A 20,000-nucleotide genomic window follows, 5' to 3' on the forward strand; every position below is an offset into this window, starting at 1 on the left:
TTGTACACTCTCATTTGAGTTACAAATGGATATATTAAAGGTAGAGTAAGTGATATTTTTGGGTTAAAACAAAAAGTATTTTGTTAAAAGGTTAAAGCACTATATTCTGATAGTAATCATTGCTATAGAGTGTTTGTTCAGTAACAGGAGTCTCCCCGTCTCTCCAGCTCTTCAATAAACAGAAAATACATTTTCTGGTAGGTATCAAAATCTCAGCCAATCAGGAGAAAGTACCCATTTTAAGCTTCATTTTTATAGTGTTCCTGTTCAAATTTTGCCTGCTCATTTCTTAGTGTCATCACTTCCAATTTCACTTGTTTAATCTATATCCTGATTGAGTTCTCTATCCTGATTGGATAAAATTGGAAATGAAACTTACAGAAAATCACTTACCCTACCTTTAACACTGAGGAATTTACTGTGTTGCCAAATGTCTTTTGCTTCTACAACCCTGATACCGTTAAGCACTATGCTGTTTAAAATGTACGGTCAATTCAGAAACATAAAAACATGCCTCCATAGCTTAATAATGCATGTCATGTTCTTGGATTACCTGAACGTGTAGAGTGAAATGTATGCTCAGCAAGATTATGCTACAAGGCATTCTCACACTCTGGAAAAGCAGACACAGGCATGCTCTCACTGGCTCACTGGCATTTATCAATGAATAAATCCATAACACAGTACAACTTACTGTGTAATGTCTTATTTAATTACATTTAAAACCTTGTCAATACAGTCACCCTAATAACATTTTGACAGACACGCTAATGATTTCGGTTTTGTACAGATTGCTGAGGCTTCCTATGTGCTGTCAAAGTTTGGCAATGAAGCCCTTGTTCGTGGATTTATTTAAACAAGAAAGGTCCTGCCATAGCTTAAGCAGATCAAGAGAAAGTGTGTAAGCTAACTGACACACTGTAGATTGATACAGGTCTGATGCAATGTAATTGCATTTATTTCACTCCTAAAGGCTAATGGTTTAACACCCAGGATGTAACAACAATAAAGCCTTTGGCCCACAATAACAGCCTGTAAGGATGTGTGGTGGAGCAGGGTTTTTATCAGGATAAACAGCTGCAGGCTGTTTAGCTCCCTGGGTGCGGGGCATTGGGCGGCGGGCAATGTGTTCACTGGGGCTTTTCAAGCCCTGGTGGAGATGCCGGGCCGCGATAAAGCGATGTGCGTGGGAAGACGCGCAGCCATTCCGTGTTTGTTCCTGTTTTCCTCGCTGACGGACATCAGAGCAAGAGCTCCGGTGGACCGAATAAAGTGCCAATCTAGTAAATTGCAGGAAATAAGAAACATATGGGAATGGAGCCCACAAACCAAGCTGGGGTGCTGCCGAACTATCACAAAACACCACAAAGTCTCGCTGCAGACCCAGGCTCAGCACTTCCTTCCAATTAAGCTTTTCCTCTCCCACGTGCTGCTCGGCTTCAGTGAAAGACCTGAACCCATTTGGTGTGAGCTAACCCCGCCGCTGCCTAGAGCCTTGCAGGAAGCAATGGATATCAAGCAATTTCATCCCCTGAATGTTTTCGTGTGCACTAGCTGCTGTTGATGCCAACCTCAATTTGTATCAGCTGAAATATTTTACAGTTGGAAATTGTTGTTTATATGAATATGCATGATGGACCGTGATTGTTGTATATTGTGTCTGGTTGTCTTTCCTGATTCTCATGAGCCCTTACTCAACCCCGGTCGTAAATCTTTCCCCAAGAATCTTTGTTTGGAGTTGTTTTTAATGGCTGTTGCATTGCTATACTGCAGGATTATGCAGTGTATTTAATTCCCCTTTACTCCTTTCAGAATCAGAATCAGTTTTATTGTCACATCACAGGTTTACAAGGTAAAAAAGTGGGTGAAATTCTTTTTTGTACATCGTTCCCATCGCAACGTTAGTTTCCATAGAAACTGGAGTCGCTATTTTGGGCATGTCCATATAGGTTTACGTTTAAAAAAAATTACCAAAACTTTCAAAAATGTTCAAAATAGCGGATCCACAAGGAAATGTGGTTATTTTCACCACAGGACCACAGGACACACCATACAACAAAGTATAAAATGCAGCTTAGTGTGGTTAATGTGCTGGTTTCTGCACATTATTGAGAATGGCTTTAAAACACACGAGGGACATGTCAGTCTGGTTCACATTGGGAGAGAAAACGCCATGCTTAGCCTCGCAGTGTCCTATCAATGCCCAGGAGTCTCGTGTATACTGCAGTTAGCCTGGGATCAATAAAATGTGTGGGTTTCTGATCCGGTCTGGAGCGAAAATACCTTTACGCCTTGCACCTCCAAAATGATTCCAATTTAAAATGTGTTTAGTTTGGTATTATCGTTTCGTTTATTTTGGTATAATAATTGTTTGATACTGTATGTCCTCGTGGCATGACTAGCGAGACTAAACTAATTGATTCGCATTATGTGGGGAACAAAAACAATACGACACCAACCAGAACACATCACTGGAACATGATTGTTTTTTCCCTTTTTTCTAAACCGGATCACACGGTTTTAGAATGAATACCTTTCCTCCGCGGTGGAAAGCCTGGTGACGCCCGGTTACACTGCAGTATGTTCCACATGTACAGTAGTTACAGTATGTTACAAACATTTTGTGCAACATAAGCTCTCTTAGAGGATGCATGAATCTCAGCCTGCAAGGTGCTGCCCGAGGGACCACCAAAAACCAAAGATTGAATGTGACTCATGACCCAGATTAGCACTTTCCTCGCACCCTCAGGTGCGAACTAGGGCCTGGAGAGAGAGGAGACTTTTGACAACTGTGAACACTCTTTCTCTTCATTTGAATTGCACGTCACCTCACGGAGCAAAATTCCTGCCCGGAGCGTCAGCCAAGCCCACCTCCTATATCAATTCTATGTTTATTATCTTGGGTAGTTAAAATATACGAGCCCCACCCAGCACAGTGTGTGGAGCAGGGGGAGCAGGAGAACGGTGTGAGAGCTACAGGCTCAGGCCGGGCTCCAGAATGCATCCTCCGTCTCAACTTTTGATGCAATCCCAATGAGAACATGAGACCTCCCAACGTGGCGGGCATGAACGCTGCATGGCCAGGCGGGCACACAGTGGGTCAGTGCAGGTCATGATCATAACGTAATACATGCAACTACCGTATGTACTGTACACACACACGTATGCACAGAGAGTTGCATCCATACACACACACACACACACAATCTTTCGCACTTAAACTTTTTCACACATGCGTACACTCTTAATCCTATGCTCGGTAAAAATATATCTCAACATTGATGTCACGCCTTAAAGAAGGTGTTCACACTTAAAGAAAACAAAATCCAAATGTCAAATTACATAATTATTCAAGAGGCCTTTTTTTCAAAACAAGCCTTTTTCCCATGTTTTTTTTCCTCTCAGGGTGATGTCACCTTGTTCACTTTGCACACAAGAGGCACGCGGGGGAGTGCACTTACTAAGCAGAATAAAGCGAGGAGGAGTGACAGAAAAGGGTATGTTTGTCTTTGCCTCTCGTGATAACCTTTCTTATCGTACTCTCAGTGCGGCTTTAGACACACACAGTGTTGCTCTTTTCTCCTGCTGTGGTCCATTTAATTAATAATGAGTCAGAGACAGGCTAAAAGAGCAACGACAGCCACAGATATGGTCCATGTAAACACAGTATAATAAGTCAGTGACATGCACTGACTTCAACAGGCTTAAACACATTTAACCCTGGCGTCTCGATTATGGGTACATTTTCTAAATGTTAAAACATTTTGCACCAATAGCAGATCTACAAGCACAACGCGTCACCATGCGATGCATTGTGAGTTGTAGCTATTCGTGTATATAGGGTTTAATGGGTTTAAAGAATTAATTATACATCTTCAGGCTTCATGACTGTATTGTGTGCATATGGAAATGCGTGGTACATACTATATACTTTTGTGTGTGTGTGTGTGTGTGTGTGTGTGTGTGTGTGTGTGTGTGTGTGTGTGTGTGTGTGTGTGTGTGTGTGTGTGTGTGTGTGTGTGTGTGTGTGTGTGTGTGTGTGTGTGTGTGTGCATGAGTGAGTGAGTGCACGCTTGTGTGTGTGACAGCAGTAAAACTTTTAAACCCCTTGTGGTTTGTGTAGTCTCCGGGGCCAGATGAACTCAAAAACACACCCGCTCTCGCTCTCGCTCGCTCTCGCTCTCACACACACGCACACACGAATGCATACACACACACACACACACACACACACACACACACACACACACACACACACACACACACACACACACACACACTGCACCTTGAGGTGACTCCCTGTGGCAGGATGCCCAGTGTGTCACAGAACCACACAGCTGTACATTCCCAGACTCTGAGAGTGGGATTAGATTAACAGAGGAGAATACTTGCATCTGTACAAAATGACCATGGATGTGTGGGCGAACTTGTCTGTTGAGTGGTGTGTGTGGGTGCGCGTGTGTGTGTGTGTGTGTGTGTGTGTGTGTGTGTGTGTGTGTGTGTGTGTGTGTGTGTGTGTGTGTGTGTGTGTGTGTGTGTGTGTGTGTGTGTGTGTGTGTGTGTGTGTGTGTGTGTGTGTGTGTGTGTGTGTGTCTGCGTCTGTGTGTCTGCGTCTGTGTGTCTATACGTTAATGTGGTCAATAATACATATGCCACATGTGAAAAGTGTGTAGGTAGGCAGACTCCATAATTGTTTGCATTAGTACTAGAGCACTGGGTTTCAAAGTGGGGTCCGGGGACCTCAGTGGTCCTTGAGGGGGTTCCAGAGGGTCCCCAGCAAAATTAGTTAATATAGCATCAAAGTCAGTCAACAATTGTAACCTTATTTTATACTTTGGCTATTCGAAAATAGCCGATCTACAAGCTTACAAAGCATCATGATTCGAAGCGTTGTGAGCTTGTAGATGAGCTATTTTTGATTACGTTTTAACAACACAAAATCACACAATATTTTCTGATGGTGATCCGTGGCTCCTGTGAGCTCCCATGTCTCCGCTTTTTATGGTTGTGTGTGCAAATCAACTATTTCAGCTGGTTCAGTAGTAACGGTATATCATTTGATGCTGGTGTGGCTGATCTGATTGGAACTAAGATGGGCTGTTTGGCTCAGTCCTCCCCTAGTGGCCCATGAATTAAGGTCTGGAGGACAGAACACAGCTCATTTACCGTCTTGCAGCTGTTCTGAGACGGGACACGCTACAGAACCTGCTTGGACGGCACGTTGTGTTTACACATTATGCATTTAGGTAGATTTTCTGTTCTATTCTATAACCCCAGTGGGATGGGGGTTGGGGGTTGGGGGTTCATGTGTTCTGTATGTAAACACGATATGCCTGCGTGTTGGAGTGTTGGAAGTCAGCCGCGGGCCAACTGTGACCGATGAGAAGCGAGAGGCGCTAAATCAGATACATCGGGAGTGCTAACGGGCCAAAGACCCTTTGGCGCGCTCTCCTGGTTCTGGCCATCCGGAATTGAATCCAGTTCTTTGAATGTCCAATAGGGATCTGCATAGGAGAGCAGAGCAGATGTCCACATGCCTGAAGTGTTTTCACGTGTCCCTGCTTGGTAGCAATTTGTCCTGTTAAGTGAACATCAAACACGTTTAGCATCAGCTATGTAGGCGTTGGGCTTTTTGAACGCAACCCAGGGAGACGGGATGAGAATCAGCGGGGTCTGGGCCAGGTTTTGAATATCACGAGTGGTCTCTGTTTGCGGTGTATGTGTGCACACATTTTGTGTTTGTGCTGGACCAGGAAGAGAGCCTTGAGATCGTTGCAGGCTACATGTGGTGCCTGGTCTTGTGTTTCTGGTATAGATCTCCTTGAGAGTGTAATAAAATGGTGTTGACTGTAGAGTGAGCAGGGTGCATAGAGTGGGTGTACTGTACAGCATAGCGAGGATGAGACACGTGTTGAGAGCCCAGTGAGGGATAGCGGCTGTCTGCACTCTGCTGATAAATACAGCAACTGACCGAGGTAGGCCTGAAGTCAAGACTCGACCACTGAAGTGACAGTGAAAGTGTGCCGGTGGATACAGTAGAGGAGCTGAGGAACGGCAGTGGCTGAGTGTGTGCGGAATCACCAAGGATGTGCCACAGAAGGAGAAAGGAGCAGGATGCCACCATCTGTTAGACACATGCACGCCTCACAGCGCTCACATAAATCTCAACCCAGCAATGCAAGGCTACATTCCACCAGGCTAAATGTGTGCTTCGCTAGATACCTCCACAGAAATGTGCACATCATACCGCCATGCAGAGCGAAACTGTACAATGGAAGAGGCAGTGAAACTCAGTGCATTGTAAATCTGTGTGTGCGTAAGCCAAGACCTCACGCTGCTCTGTTAAGAATGCGAGTGAGCGAGTTTGCATTCTCTAAGCCTCTAATTAGGGGGTTAAGATAAAAATGTATGGCAGTAAATTAACATCCATCTCTGTCACGGCTACAGTATGTGTGAGACTTAATGGGGCAATTTGTTGTCCGAATTTGTTAATTGTGCGCCTGTCCACAAAGTAGATTCATGTCATGTAGCTTTTAACCATTGGCCAGAGCTCTCTAGGCAAAACAGGGAGGCTATGGTTGATTTCAAAGTTGTTTATAAAGGCAAAGCTCTTCTGTTCTTCTGGTGTGGTCCCCTGGCCCACCAATGCTCTGTAGAGTACTGGATGTGTGAGTGTCTGCGCGCACACACACACACACACACACACACACACACACACACACACACACACACACACACACACACACACACACACACACACACACACACACACACACACACACACACACACACACACACACACACAGTTACAGGTCGCCAGGGTCAAAGTCAAGCCCAAGCAGGGGAATGTGTGGATGAGTTGGGTTTTCCTGTGGTGTGCAGATGGGCTGGAGCCTGGCGCAGTCGACTCTGTGGCCATCTCCCCGCCAGCCCTGTGTTTTGACAGTGCTGTTATAACGCTGGCGTACGTCCTCTCTGGCGGGACGAGGCCATGATGACAGCTCCCATCACGCTGTCTGCTCTCACACCCTCTAGCCTCTGCTGTTTGTGGACTGCTCTATAGATACTATGTGCATTTAAGTGTGGTGCGTGCCAAGTACAGTACTGTACTGTACAGTGTATGTTACATAGACCCTCCAGAAAAACGCGGGCAAAAATCCTTGATTATGCGGGCTAAAATCCTTGATTATGCGGGATAAAATCCTTGATTTTGAGATGAAATATGCGGGGGTTTTATGTGATGTTATGGGGTGTAATTGCGGGAAATATGCAAAATATGCAAAAAGTTGCGAAATATGCGAAATATGTGAAAAGTGAAAACTATCATGCGATGCGCATATTATGGGATAGGATGCGCATATTATGCGAAGCGCATATTATGCGATACGATGCGCATATTATAATATGCGCCCTTTTGGAAAAAAATGACATAATTATGCGCATAATCAAATAATCGCGTTTTTCGGGAGGGTCTAGTTACATCTCACACAGCACTAAGGCAACCAATGCTTGCACACAGCTAAAATCCCAGGTGCTCATTTAACTCTGAGAGTAAGTAAGGACCCATATTGTCTCAGAGTTAAGTTAACCAATTGAATCCTATCCTAGCATCCCTACTCTGGGGGGAACATTTGCCAAAAATAACAGATCTACAAGATCTACAAACTCACAACACGTTGCAGTGGGACACGTTGTGAGTTTGCAGATCGCCTATGTTCGGCAGTGTGATTTGGTTTAGAGGGGGGAAAAGAGCGGATGAAGTACACTGGTCAACTAAGTATTAGTTTACAAGTATGGAGGGTTTAAGTGGTTAAATGAACATTTGGGATTTTGCAGTGCAGTGGTTGTCAACTGCTTTACTTACTTTGCAGATCAACTAAGCTTCTGCTCTGGTTATTTTTGTTTATTCTAGGCTGATAAAGAACTGAAAAATAACAAAAAAGCCACTAAATGCACAGTGGTAGTGCAAAAAGCACAATACTTCTACTGAAGTCCTTAGTACTGGCAAGATGACTCTAATCTAAAATTTGGCCTCCAGCTACTCAACATCTGCTAAAAATATAATTCTGATCCATAAATAAACGCTCTCGTGTTTCTGTTTGAGCTAACCATAACTGACTATACAGTAGAGAGCAAGAGGGAGAGTGTGTTACCATAGTGACGCTGAGAGAGCTAAGAGGTGACTGATGGAAGCTGCAGAGGTCAGAAGTCAAATGAGTAGCGCATGACCTACGAACTTAAGCTTCTCTCTCAGGGTTCAGTGTTGAAAGAAACCCCCTACTCCTCCCCTTCCATAAACCTAGCTAAAAGGTGTTGTAAAGAGGCAGTTTTCCACATTGTTGTAAATACTTTTTTGCAGCTATGAAATCTCCATGTCATGCATTTAATTGTCTTTGACACCAAAAATTGCCAGTTTACTGGATTATGGAAATTAAGCCTCTGACTGATGGACGTTTATCCTCTTTTCACTGTAATGTAAAGAGGCATTTAACATCTTACATGTGTGAGGTTTATCTATGGGCATTTCTTTCTTTAACCTTTTGTACACACTCTAAACAAAATGTCTAACGTATGTGTGTAGGATGTGAGAGAAATGTGGAGGCAGGAAATCATCTTTTCCATCTTGTAGATGCGGAGCTGCATAATTTTGGCTTTCGGTCTGATTTCATGGAACTTTAGATCGATCAAAATCATTGCTGGTGGAGAATGATATAATAACATGGTGGCCAGAGATGAGTCACCACTAATTTCACGTTCTCTCTCAAACTCAACCTCCAGTTTGGGGCTGTGCAGCATTCAAGCGCTGTGGGTGAACAGCGCCCAGCCAATGGAATAGCCTGGTTGTGACATCACAGTCATGCAATGTGGCCAACGGATGGGGAAGGACCAGAATGTTCCAGAAAAAACACCAGAAACAGAGATGTGGAGTCAGAGTCAGCCATTGAACCCGAGTTCCATTATCCATCATCTATCAAAGGCCAGCGAGAGTTTAGTAGGTTGGCTAGCGAAGAGCTGCGATAATGAAACAAGAACGCAGTGCACTCCTCCAGCTACCTTGGCATCAGAAAATCCTAAAATAGTCACGGACTTGAATGCGGTGTCATTCACTGTCTGTCAGTCAACAATCTTTTATCAGCAAGCTTCCTCTATGGAGCTACAAGAGCCACAGCCAGAACGGCTGTAAGCTGCATCCAGTGAACATGCGTGAAGTAAATAGCCTCCTCCTGGATAAAACAAACTACTATAGGGGGATGACATCATTATCGGCAGTTATGCATCCGATGTTTCCAGATGTCTAAGCACTTTCAAAATGGCAGACAGCAGATAGCAGATCTTCCAGCTCACAATGTGGCACGTTGTGAGCTTATAGATCATATATTTTTGAAATATTTTAAGTTGTTAAATAAGTTAAAGTTCAGTTTATGTGTTTATTTTTAATCCATCAAAAAGTATTTATTTGTATTTAATGTTTTATATGTTAAATACGTTAAATGTTCTTAAACAGATTTTTTTAATGCATTTTGAGTAGCCAATTATTTTTACCCCTTTTTCTCCCCAGTTTAGTCATTGCCTATTAATTCCTCCCCACACACATTTATGTGTGTTGTCACTGCTGTGACACTCCCTACTGACAGGTGCCACCCAGCCCAAGTGCAGTGACCTTCCCCGCTCTGCTTCTTTCGACCCAAACACGGGCCAATTGTGTTCGTATAGACGTTCTCTAAAAAGCTGATGCACTTTATCACTGTGCCACCTGGGCACCTCAAATAGAATAGTACTTTTTTTGTCAAATCAAAGTTTTTCAAATTGATTGGAACATCTTTTTTGGACAAAATATCAGTCAAAACTTCAGTAAGTCGTCTAGGACTCTCTAAAATCGGGATTGGCATCGGACCCAAAAATCTGGCATCGGTCGGGCTCTACTTTGCAGAGGGACTATTGATCTTCAGGATTCAGCAACCATTAGGAGCCAATTAATCTCTAATTTTCCAAGCACAACATGAACAAAATGGCCAGCTGATGAAAGCCTCGGTATGCAAGCCCCCAATTGGTCCAGCTGGCTGCAGTCCAATGATAACGCTTGCCAATTGCCCGGTTGCCTTGTAGACTCTTGTTTAGATCCCTTTCCCCTTCACTTAAACACAGTTTAAAGTTACTGGAACAAGGCTGAATAGCCGAATGCTTCTCTCGGAACAATTCAGAAACTTAGATAGAGGTAGATTTATGAGGCTGTGCAATAATGAGGATGGGTTGATTCTGTTGCCTGTCACATATTTTGATGAGCAGCTGCAGTGCAGGGACGCCTGTGACTTCCTGTGTGTGTCCCCACTTCTGATACTGAAGCCAAGCCGGACTTCATCACAGCTGCAGAGCCCTCATTTCCATCTGATGCAGCCCTGCCTATAACACGCTTCCAACAAATCGCAGACGCATTTTACGATTATGACCATTATTTTGGAAATGGTCTGCAAAAGCCAAAGGGCTTTAATTTCAGTTGGGAGGAAGCAACTACTAACATGTAGCACACAGCTGGATGAGACGTGCGTGGTATGTTAGGATTGGAAGCTTTTGCCTGCAGTGCATGTATCAACAGAGTGCTACGAAATGGCTTGTATATATAAGTTATTCAGCATCAGTTCATGCACTAATAATCAGTGTTGTGTATTGATATCGTGAATGCACATAACAAAAAAAGCAGTAGGGGATTTTTCTTTACGTCTAAAACTTTTTAAAATGTTAAAAACAAAATAGAAAATAGCAGATCTACAAGCTTACAGCACATTGTATCCCTATGCGTTATGAGCTTGTAGATCATCTATTTTTGCTGTTTGTCATACAAAGAGCAAAAATGCAGAAGTATCAGAAGTATAAATGGATTAAGTGGTTAATCAATTAATGTGTGAAATCTGATTGGTAATTTAAGAGGCTTACGTTTCAATTTAATTTCTCAGATGATAAAAGGCAAGGTAACAGAAGGAATTGTTCTGTTGCTGCTCACGAAGCCCGAGTATCGGCCTCGCAAAGAATAAAAGTAGGTGTTCATCTCCCATGTTCTCCCTGTGACTTTCTCTCTTCTCTCCCTTTCTTTCATCCTCAGCCAGAAGAAGTTTTTTGGACATGTAGGATGATCGAAAATAAAAAAAAGAAAGAGCAGGAAGGAGGAGAAGAAGAAAGAGAGGCCAGTTCTCAAGGAATATGGCTCGTATTAATCTGGAAATATTGCTTTACCTCATCTGTACTAAATTACGGGTCTGAACTCGCTGTCCTCTGAAAGCAGGCGCAGCGCCACCGGCAGCCCAGATGGGCAAGGATCTGTCACCGCGACCAAGCACATAAACCCCTGGTCTGTGGAGCTCTATGGCTTCCCTTTTATACGCCGAATCAAAAGTGTCTCTTTGTTATTGTTGGGCTTGGCTTGCATTCTCAGGGGCAGCGACTCTGGGAGAGGATCCATGAAGGTTCCGGTCGTCTCTTGCTCTTTCGCTCTCTCTCTCCTATTTCCTGCTATATTGTAACATAAAAAAAGTGCTCGATACTAAACATAGCCATGAAGTTAACCACTTAACCCCTATATACTCTCTTGTACGCCAAATAGCGAAAATAGTAGATCTAAAAGCTCACAACGCATCGTGTTGTCCCGTTGTGAGCTTGTAGATATACTATTTTCACTGAATGTTCATCTATTACTTTTTCTTTGCCAAAGGTTCACCTGTTATGTGGTGCCCAGAATAGCGACACTAAGGTTCATGACATTAATCTGTTGTTACTGAACAATCTTTTTAGGTTATGACGCCGCTCGAATGCTCCACAATTTCTCTGGTTGATCCGAGGACACGTTCCTGCCACTGCATGGTTTGTGTGCACGGTCCAAGCACACATTGCTGGGGGCCACAGAATCTATAGTTAGTAGAGCCGGCTTAGGGTTGGCCTCAGGGCTCGCCAAAGCCTTGTGGTTCCCACTGGGTAATGAGCAGAGGCAAGCACAAGTGACTGCAACGACTCAGGGCGCTACACAGAGGAATTTTAAGGTGTGATCGCACATGCTGAGAGGAAACAGAGGACACTGTCAGCGCTCTCTCAACCATAACTGAGCAGAAATGACAGCAAATAAATGTCACTACACTGTATAGTAAGATAGGAATGGGCAACTAGACATTGACGTATGACCGTTACATAATATGATTGCCCAGTGGCGGTAATTGAAACAGGCATGTTATGTAAGTGCACCTGTCAGGAAAGTCGATCACTCTTACTGCAGTGATGCATAACTATTTGATTTATTGATCAATAAATCACGTTTATTGATTCAAGTCAAGAATCAAGTTTATTTACATTACAAAGTGTATGTAATTGAGTGCCAAGTGTTGGGGGGTGGGGGGGGGTAGCAAAGACATACAGAAACATTTAATCAATAATAAATACATTACAATACAATTTACAATGTACTAAAACATCTAAAATAGCACACACAAAAAACATGTTTACTATATATGGAACCTGAACCTGACCTACCTGAACTATGAGAAGAGGTCATAAAAGACACTCACATCAAATAAAACGTGCACTTGTCTTCACTGAAATTGTTTGTCCAGTGAGGCTGAACTCCACCTGTCATCAGCATAGCATCATGAAACAAGGCGTGGATGCAGAAATTCTCATGTGATGCAGTTTCTTTATCGGCTGGGCACTGAGGGAGGGATCTTCTTTTTCTTCTTCTTCTTGTCAACTCCGAGTTTATAGTTCTCAAGTCTAAAGATTTACTAGACAGGCAGTGGCTTTGATATATCGCAAACAATGATCTTTCATGAAAAGGTCCCATAAATTACTGTACCTGAGATGCCCCTTGACTTACAGCATCCCTGCAAGAATGTTAGGTATGGGTGCTGCACTGTTTGCAAGGTGAGGTGAAAGTTTACATGCCCCTCCTTAATGGAGGAGGGGTGGGTTCGGGGGGAGGGCCTGTCCCCTGTTCGCGCATGCAGGCATGTCATTATAGGCAAAATTGTGCAAAGACATACAAAATTTTAAATAAAAAAAAACTTTTCTAAATTGTTCAAATGTTTTCAAACATTTGTAAAGACTTTCACAATTTTCAAAAATGTACAAAATGCAGAAGCTCACAATGCATGGCATGCATGCATGTTATGAGCTTGCAGATCGGCTATTTTCACTATTTGTTGTGCAACAAAGTACAGTATATAGAGCTTAAATGGTTAATGGATGAGGGGTGGATTCTGGTGGGCACGTCCTGTTTGCATGTGCACCTGGCTTGCATGTGGCCAACCTCTGACCCCTGCACGAAGCTCCCCACGGGACGGGGAAACGTGCCTGCAGAGAGGGCCACTGAAGGGCGGCAGGAGTGGTTTTATACAGAGACTGGCATTATCTGCATCTCTCGCCCCATTCAAAGGATAGGGCCACTAAATATACCCTGCGAGGCCTTCCCAGGCTCCTCTGGGCTGGGGCGACGCGGCCGCTGCTTGGGCGGAAGGCCAATGACATGGCTGCCGACCTCCACGGAAAGTATTTTTAAGGTCAATTACAGGGTACAGGGCCTTTAGATGGCCGACTGCTGCTGAGGAGGCCTTATATTAAAGGTTTATGTGGAGAAGGACCAGAGAGGCCTGCTCGAGCTTAGCCCTGCTCCCATTGTTGCCACACACCAACTGAGACACTACTGTTGGGGACAAGGTCCCATGGGGTGATGCGCGGTGTGTGTGTATGTGTGTGCGCGCGCACGCATGCGCATGTGAGGGAGCGACACTCTTTATAAACTATTGCCATAGTCCTCTGAAGATCTTTTGTCTGTTTGTTTTTTTTACGCACGTTTCAAACGATCGGCTTATGATGGTTCGCGTGTTTAGTTTGGAATATGGGATTTGTTTACAGGGGATTTATTTTTGGCTGAGGCAGGATATGACCTATATATTCCAGTAATGTGGCAGAAGTTAATCTTTGTGATCTTATATACTTGGAGAGCACATGCACACATACACACATGTGCGCATGCACATCGTTCAGCCTTATACAGGCATGCTCTCTCACACACACACACACACACACACACACACACACACACACACACACACACACACACACACACACACACACACACACACACACACACACACACACACACACAGAGAGGCCACACACGCAGAGACACACAGCGGTGACCAACAGTCGGCATATGAAAATCCGACTAGATGAGTTTGGTCTTTCTTATGATTCATGCCAATGTGACTTGTAGCCAGCCATAAATACAGGGCTGTCAGAATGTGTTTTACCCCACAGAGAAGGGAGTGGTAACTTGTACAGTAGACACCATTCACCTCTCTGTGTGCTCGGAGGGAGCAGTGTGGAGGCTGGTGGTGGTGGCTTTGGTCTCCATGAGAGTGTACTATTGATGGGACAAAAGTGGGGGTGGGCATTGAAAGGCCTATTTGTGCCGATGAGGTCCAGGCATCACTCTTGTTTGTTTTACTGCGGGGGTCGCAGGCCATAAGACAGCTCAATGGGGATTCTATCCGCCTCTGTCCGTCTCCATCCATACGCTCTGCAATCTGACAGCATGAGCTGTAATAAAACCTGTACAGAAGGGAAATATTTACATATCTTTATGGCTTGCAGATCACCTTGTCATTGTGTTCTAGGAGCCAGGCGACATTTTTAAGTCTGCAAGTCAAGAAACCCCTCAATTAACCATGCTTTAGTCTGAGCCAGACACAGCAAAGGACACAGCATAGTGATTAACTTGTTTTCACTGTCTAACATGATTAGCACATGGGCTGGATTTGTCCGGTGTCTTGGATTATGGTGCAGTTCCATAAACAGGAATCTCTGTCTGAATCACCCTGTGCCTTTGTTGCCTGGCTGACTTCATCGGAGGCATGGTGTACACAAAAGGACCGTCTGATGCATGCGGTGGCTTTTCGACTTACTGTAAGCCGTGAGTGCATCTTTAGCACCTCAGGTGAGCATGCTGTTCCACTCTGTGGATCTCTCTTCTTTGTTCTCCCTCAATCCCCACCTCCACCTAACCCCCCACCCACCAACCCACCTCAGACCCCGTCTCCCTGGGAACATCCTCACTCCTAGTCAGCATGGCGGGGCGAGTACACATCGCCAAGCTGCTAAGTCCACAGCGGCGGGGTTGCCCAGTGTTTGCCCTGGGGGAGAGCATCTGTTCACCGCTGTCGGGCCTGCTGGGTCAGAAATGGCACACCAGGGTGCGATGGGCTGTGCCCGTCGCCCGGTCATGGCCGTCTTAGGTGTGAAATTCCCAGGGCTGTGTCTGGGCCACTGACTCCCGGCAGCTCCAGCGCCCCAACAGCCAATAGTGGGAGGGAAGAGATAGAAGTGTGAGACTCACTGGTTAGCCACCATCACCTGTGAGGATGTCTGGCTTGTGTTCTGCACTTTTCACCTTCCTGGAACCTCTTTGTGTCTGCGGTGCACAAGCGTTCTATGTACACATGCAAGGGTTGCACACATGTCAAGCACAATGCACACATCTCTTACATAGATAAAAGCTGCATTTACTGCTAAGCAATCCTTGCACAGCTTGTAAAATACTGTACTGCAAGGGGTCGCAACCTTTTTGACATGCCGTGCCATGTTTTTCTTTTCTTGATAGTCAGTGTGCCAAACCAACATTAAAGGACCACTTCACCTATTTTCAACCATATCTTCATATAATAGGTCCTCACTAATGCTCATGATAAAATGGTACCATTTTTGTCTATTCACTCTATTCACTGTGTCTCATTGGTGGGCTGTGGACAGTTCAGAAACCTGCCTTCCAGTGACATCATCAATGGTGAATCCAAGCTAATAGAAACTCCAGGCATTCTATTCCTGGAAAGTTATCATGCTATAATGGAAGCCATCGTTCTCGTGTTTATAAAAAAGAAAAAAGAAACCTGAAGAAACCTGGGTTTCTGAACTGTCCACAGCCCTAATCTGAGACACAGACAAAGTAGTTTTTTTTAAACAATTTTATCATGAGCATTAGTTAGGACCAATTATATGAAGATAGGTTGAAAATGGGTCGTTCTTTAAGTCGTTCTTTAAAGTTGTACAATGCAGATTCACAAATAACGATTTTTAGCAACCTCTGCTGGTCACTACCGTCACTGCATACAATTTCCGTAGTCCTCGATTACCCAGAATTCCATTTGTTTTCACCAGAAGCCGGAAGCGTTTCAAAAAGCGTTCTTTTAATTGTTTTATACTATCTGCGGATCGTTTCTCTCAGCCAGTGGAGCATTAGTTACCCTGAGCTGTGCTTTCTTTTTCTGTTCTTTTTCGATCTTCCAATCCTACATTCTCTTAAAATCAGCGTGAGGTTCCTTTTTGTTATTAGCGCGGTAGTTCCTGGCCAAACAGGAAACCGTTGCGGTAGTTCCTGGCCAAACAGGAAACCAGTGCATTTCCGCCTCCGTTTTCCGGCCAGATGACGTCATTTTCCCGGGAAAGTCCCCCCCGACACCGTTCAATAGAAAATATATAAATAAAAGGCTTCCGGGGGTGAAATTCATGGAGTGGGTGTTGTGAAACTTTTGCCACTCACAAAAGATATACAATTTAACTTTAGTTTTGTTGAAAATGTTACCTAGTATTACTTTAAGTTTAATTATGTCACCACATGAAAATATATTTCCGACATATTTGATTGTCCATATGTATAACAACAATATTTTTTCTTCTTCTTCTTATTTTGAAATATTTTCTTTCACATCATAATGATCATTTGATTCAGAGCAATAACCCACCTATCTCCCAGACTCCCTCCCCAGATAGAGTTCAGAGTTTGAATAGAATTATGTGCAGGATGTAATTTGCATACAGATTTGCAAAATCCTCTCTCTCACACTTATGCCAGTGTGCCAGTGATCACCCTCCCCTGTCTCAATGTTGGCACCCGTGCCTAAGGTTGCCTACCCCTGCTGTACTGTATGTTCTTACTATACTGCCCTGCCAAGCTAAAGTGCAGTAACTACGGGGAAATGGGGAAAATGGGTTTAAAAGTGATTCAGCTGGTCAGCCAACTGAGATATCGGCATATAAGTGATATTACAATAAATGTACATCTGTTCTTGAGATAATTGTTCATCCCCCAAAATCACAAAGGCTAATTTGACCTTTGGGATACACAAATAAGTGGGTGAGTCCAAAAACGTAGTTACTGAACTTTGGCTTGGCAGGGCAGTATAGTTATCAGTTTTTTTGGGGGGACATCAGGTGATCAGCAGTCAGTGAGTCATGCAAAATGGATGACTAGGACTGGTGGTGATGGTGGTGGGAGGCCTGTCATTGTGGCCCTGGGGCGTGCCAGTAACCACGTGACCTGTGGAGACTTGGACCATCCCTCCCCTAGAAACCGTTTGCCAATATCATCTTACCACTTAGATGACAGACGAAACACTTTCACTACGAAGTCCCAGTCAGGAATTAGACGTCAGCACATGTAACGGTTAGAATGTCACCGCGGTTGAACAAAAGTGATTGAACTGAAACAAATGAACATTCATTTGGCATGGCCGGAAATTCTGCCATCAGGTTTTGGTCAAGAGGCAATACTGTGGTCGGTCCATATTGATGAGTGCAAGAAATTCCGAACACATCTATTGTAATCACAATACGCATACGGTCACTTGAATTCCCTGTCAGTCTGCCATGGCTGCACTGAGTCATCAATCTGTTTTTTTTAAGACAAATTAGGTTTGTACGTGGCTTTCTTTTCTTTTTCTTTTTTCTTGCAGAAGTAAACTGAAGCCACTTTGTAGAAAAGGGACAGGTTGAGGTTCAGGAACATTTCTCATGGATATATTTAGGATTCTGGAAATGAAACCAGCAATAACTGCACACCAAGTCTATAAAGGGTGTATGTCCAGTCCATTGCCAGTTTAATTAGCAGTTTGACCTAGGGGTTACTCACTAGGGGAAAGTTAGAACAGCTAGAGGTCATTAATATACTTTATTATGTTTAGCATTGGTTTTTTATAAGAGTTTTTTTTTCTGTCACAGAAAGAGAGAGACCATTTAGATACCTTTAGACCGTTGGGAAAATGCGGATGTGAGTTTCATGGTAAAGTACAAAACCTCTTTTCTTAAATCTCCTGTATGAGCTTCATGTGCTTGTTTATACTAGTATAATACAAGCCATTGGTGTCCTTATATGAACAGGCCCCAGGGCTGGATTGAAACAATCTTCATATTCAGCCTGGAAACGTTGAGAATTCTTACTTTTTACTCACTCACTTTGATACACATCACAAAGGTTTTCTGTGTTAAGGACACAGAAGGCCCCCCTCTATTTCCATCTGTCTCAGCTCTGCTTCGAATTCACATCATTAGGAATGAAATTTTCAATTTCACAACAACCTTAAATTCATTCCCGGAGTCTAATCTGATTCCGACCCGCCATCCAAAGGCCAGTTGCCTCTGCTAAACTCTGTAAACATTAAGCCCTGTTTGCTATGCCAGTCATCAAGGCCAGTCTGCTAAAGCACAGACGTGTGATTTCACCCTTTATTATTGTTTTAATTATTAGGTCTATGGAATATCATTCTGCAGTATAATACAATAACTCCCTAGTCTCGAGTCAGCCTGGCGCTTAGCCAAGTGTGTGGCTGAGAAAAGCAGACTTTTCTACCATGGCCTTTGAAACCCAATCACAGAGGCAGCCTGTGTTGATCCCTTCAGTTCCCATGTGATGATAATGTTGCTCTCTCTCTCTCTGGCTGCTCGGCTGTGTGTACACAGTTTTTGTGTGTTTTTTTAAAGACATGTGTTTACATTGTCAGTCATAAAAACCGTTAAATCTGATATTTAATGTTGCCCTTTTAATCAGTGCGTCATTAACGTTTGTTTTCATAACGCAATCAGGGATTTGTTTGAAGCTTGCCTTTTGTGCCACAAACACTGTACAATCATATAGGCAGGCAGCCTGCAACATGCTCAGGATACATACATGCACTATACACAATGTTAATAGTGTGGGACTTTGGGCCTAATCCAATGCACAGTAACAGGGATGGTTAAACAGGAATAAATGACAGTTTAATGGTTTCTATGTTATTTTCCTTCCTTTCCGCTTTTTATCGGACCGTTCTAAGTATGTAACCCATGCTTCAGTCGATGCAACAGATGCTTAAATAAAAGGCGGGATGAATTGTCAGTCATAAAAACCGTTAAATCTGATATTTAATGTTGCCCTTTTAATCAGTGCGTCATTAACGTTTGTTTTCATAACGCAATCAGGGATTTGTTTGCAGCTTGCCTTTTGTGCCACAAACACTGTACCATCATATAGGCAGGCAGCCTGCAACATTCTCACGATACATGCATGCACTATACACAATGTTAGTGTGGGACTTTGGGCCTAATCCAATGCACAGTAACAGGGATGGCTAAACAGGAATAAATGACAGTTTAATGGTTTCTATGTTATTTTTCTTTCTTTCCCCTTTTTATAGGACTGTTCTAAGTATGTACAGTCGATGCAACAGATGCTTAAAATAAAGGCGGGATGAATTACTCCTGACAAGGGCCCCCTAACCGTAGGCCTTATAAACTAAGATCACAACGAGCAATTCAGGTAACCTCTGTCATGAAATTAAGAGGTGTAAGGTTCGTCCTCCCTACTGAGTCAGAAAGGCATTCAGGGAGGAGGCTTAAGAGAGCAGTTGTGAAAAAGAGTTACTGCCAAACTCTGCCTCAACCCAAAATGACCTACATGCACATTACAGTTCAACTCTGCCCCTAGTGGCCAGATAGAACTGTGACTCCTTTGAGTTAATCCTACCTTAATCCTTGAATCACTTTTTGAGATGCTGTGGCACAGCCGTGGAGCTTTTCACCAAGCCCGTAAAAGGGACAACCTCTCATTATTGCTCTCATTTTCCTTATTATCGAGCCGCTCGTCACTGTTTTTGCTTATTTACCATCCTCATTACGGTGACGATGTTGGATCCCCTCGCAGACTGTAAACAAAC

The 20,000-nt window shown here is 43.7% G+C and overlaps 1 protein-coding gene across 4 annotated transcripts in view; it reads left to right on the forward strand.

Annotated features, from left to right (window-relative positions):
* Positions 1–20,000, forward strand: part of znf469 (zinc finger protein 469) — a 190,381-nt gene that overhangs the window by 114,549 nt on the left and 55,832 nt on the right. The window contains exon 1 of one of the 4 annotated variants that reach the window (XM_080438313.1): positions 3,464–3,497. The exons of the other annotated variants lie outside the window; for them this stretch is intronic. The gene's annotated coding sequence lies outside the window, so the exon portion shown is untranslated. Of the gene's footprint in view, positions 1–3,463; positions 3,498–20,000 lie in introns of those variants that run through there. 4 annotated transcript variants of the gene reach the window in all.

This window comes from Gymnoscopelus braueri (assembly GCF_963280865.1).
Source record: "Gymnoscopelus braueri genome assembly, chromosome: 9".
Lineage (NCBI taxonomy): Eukaryota > Metazoa > Chordata > Actinopteri > Myctophiformes > Myctophidae > Gymnoscopelus > Gymnoscopelus braueri.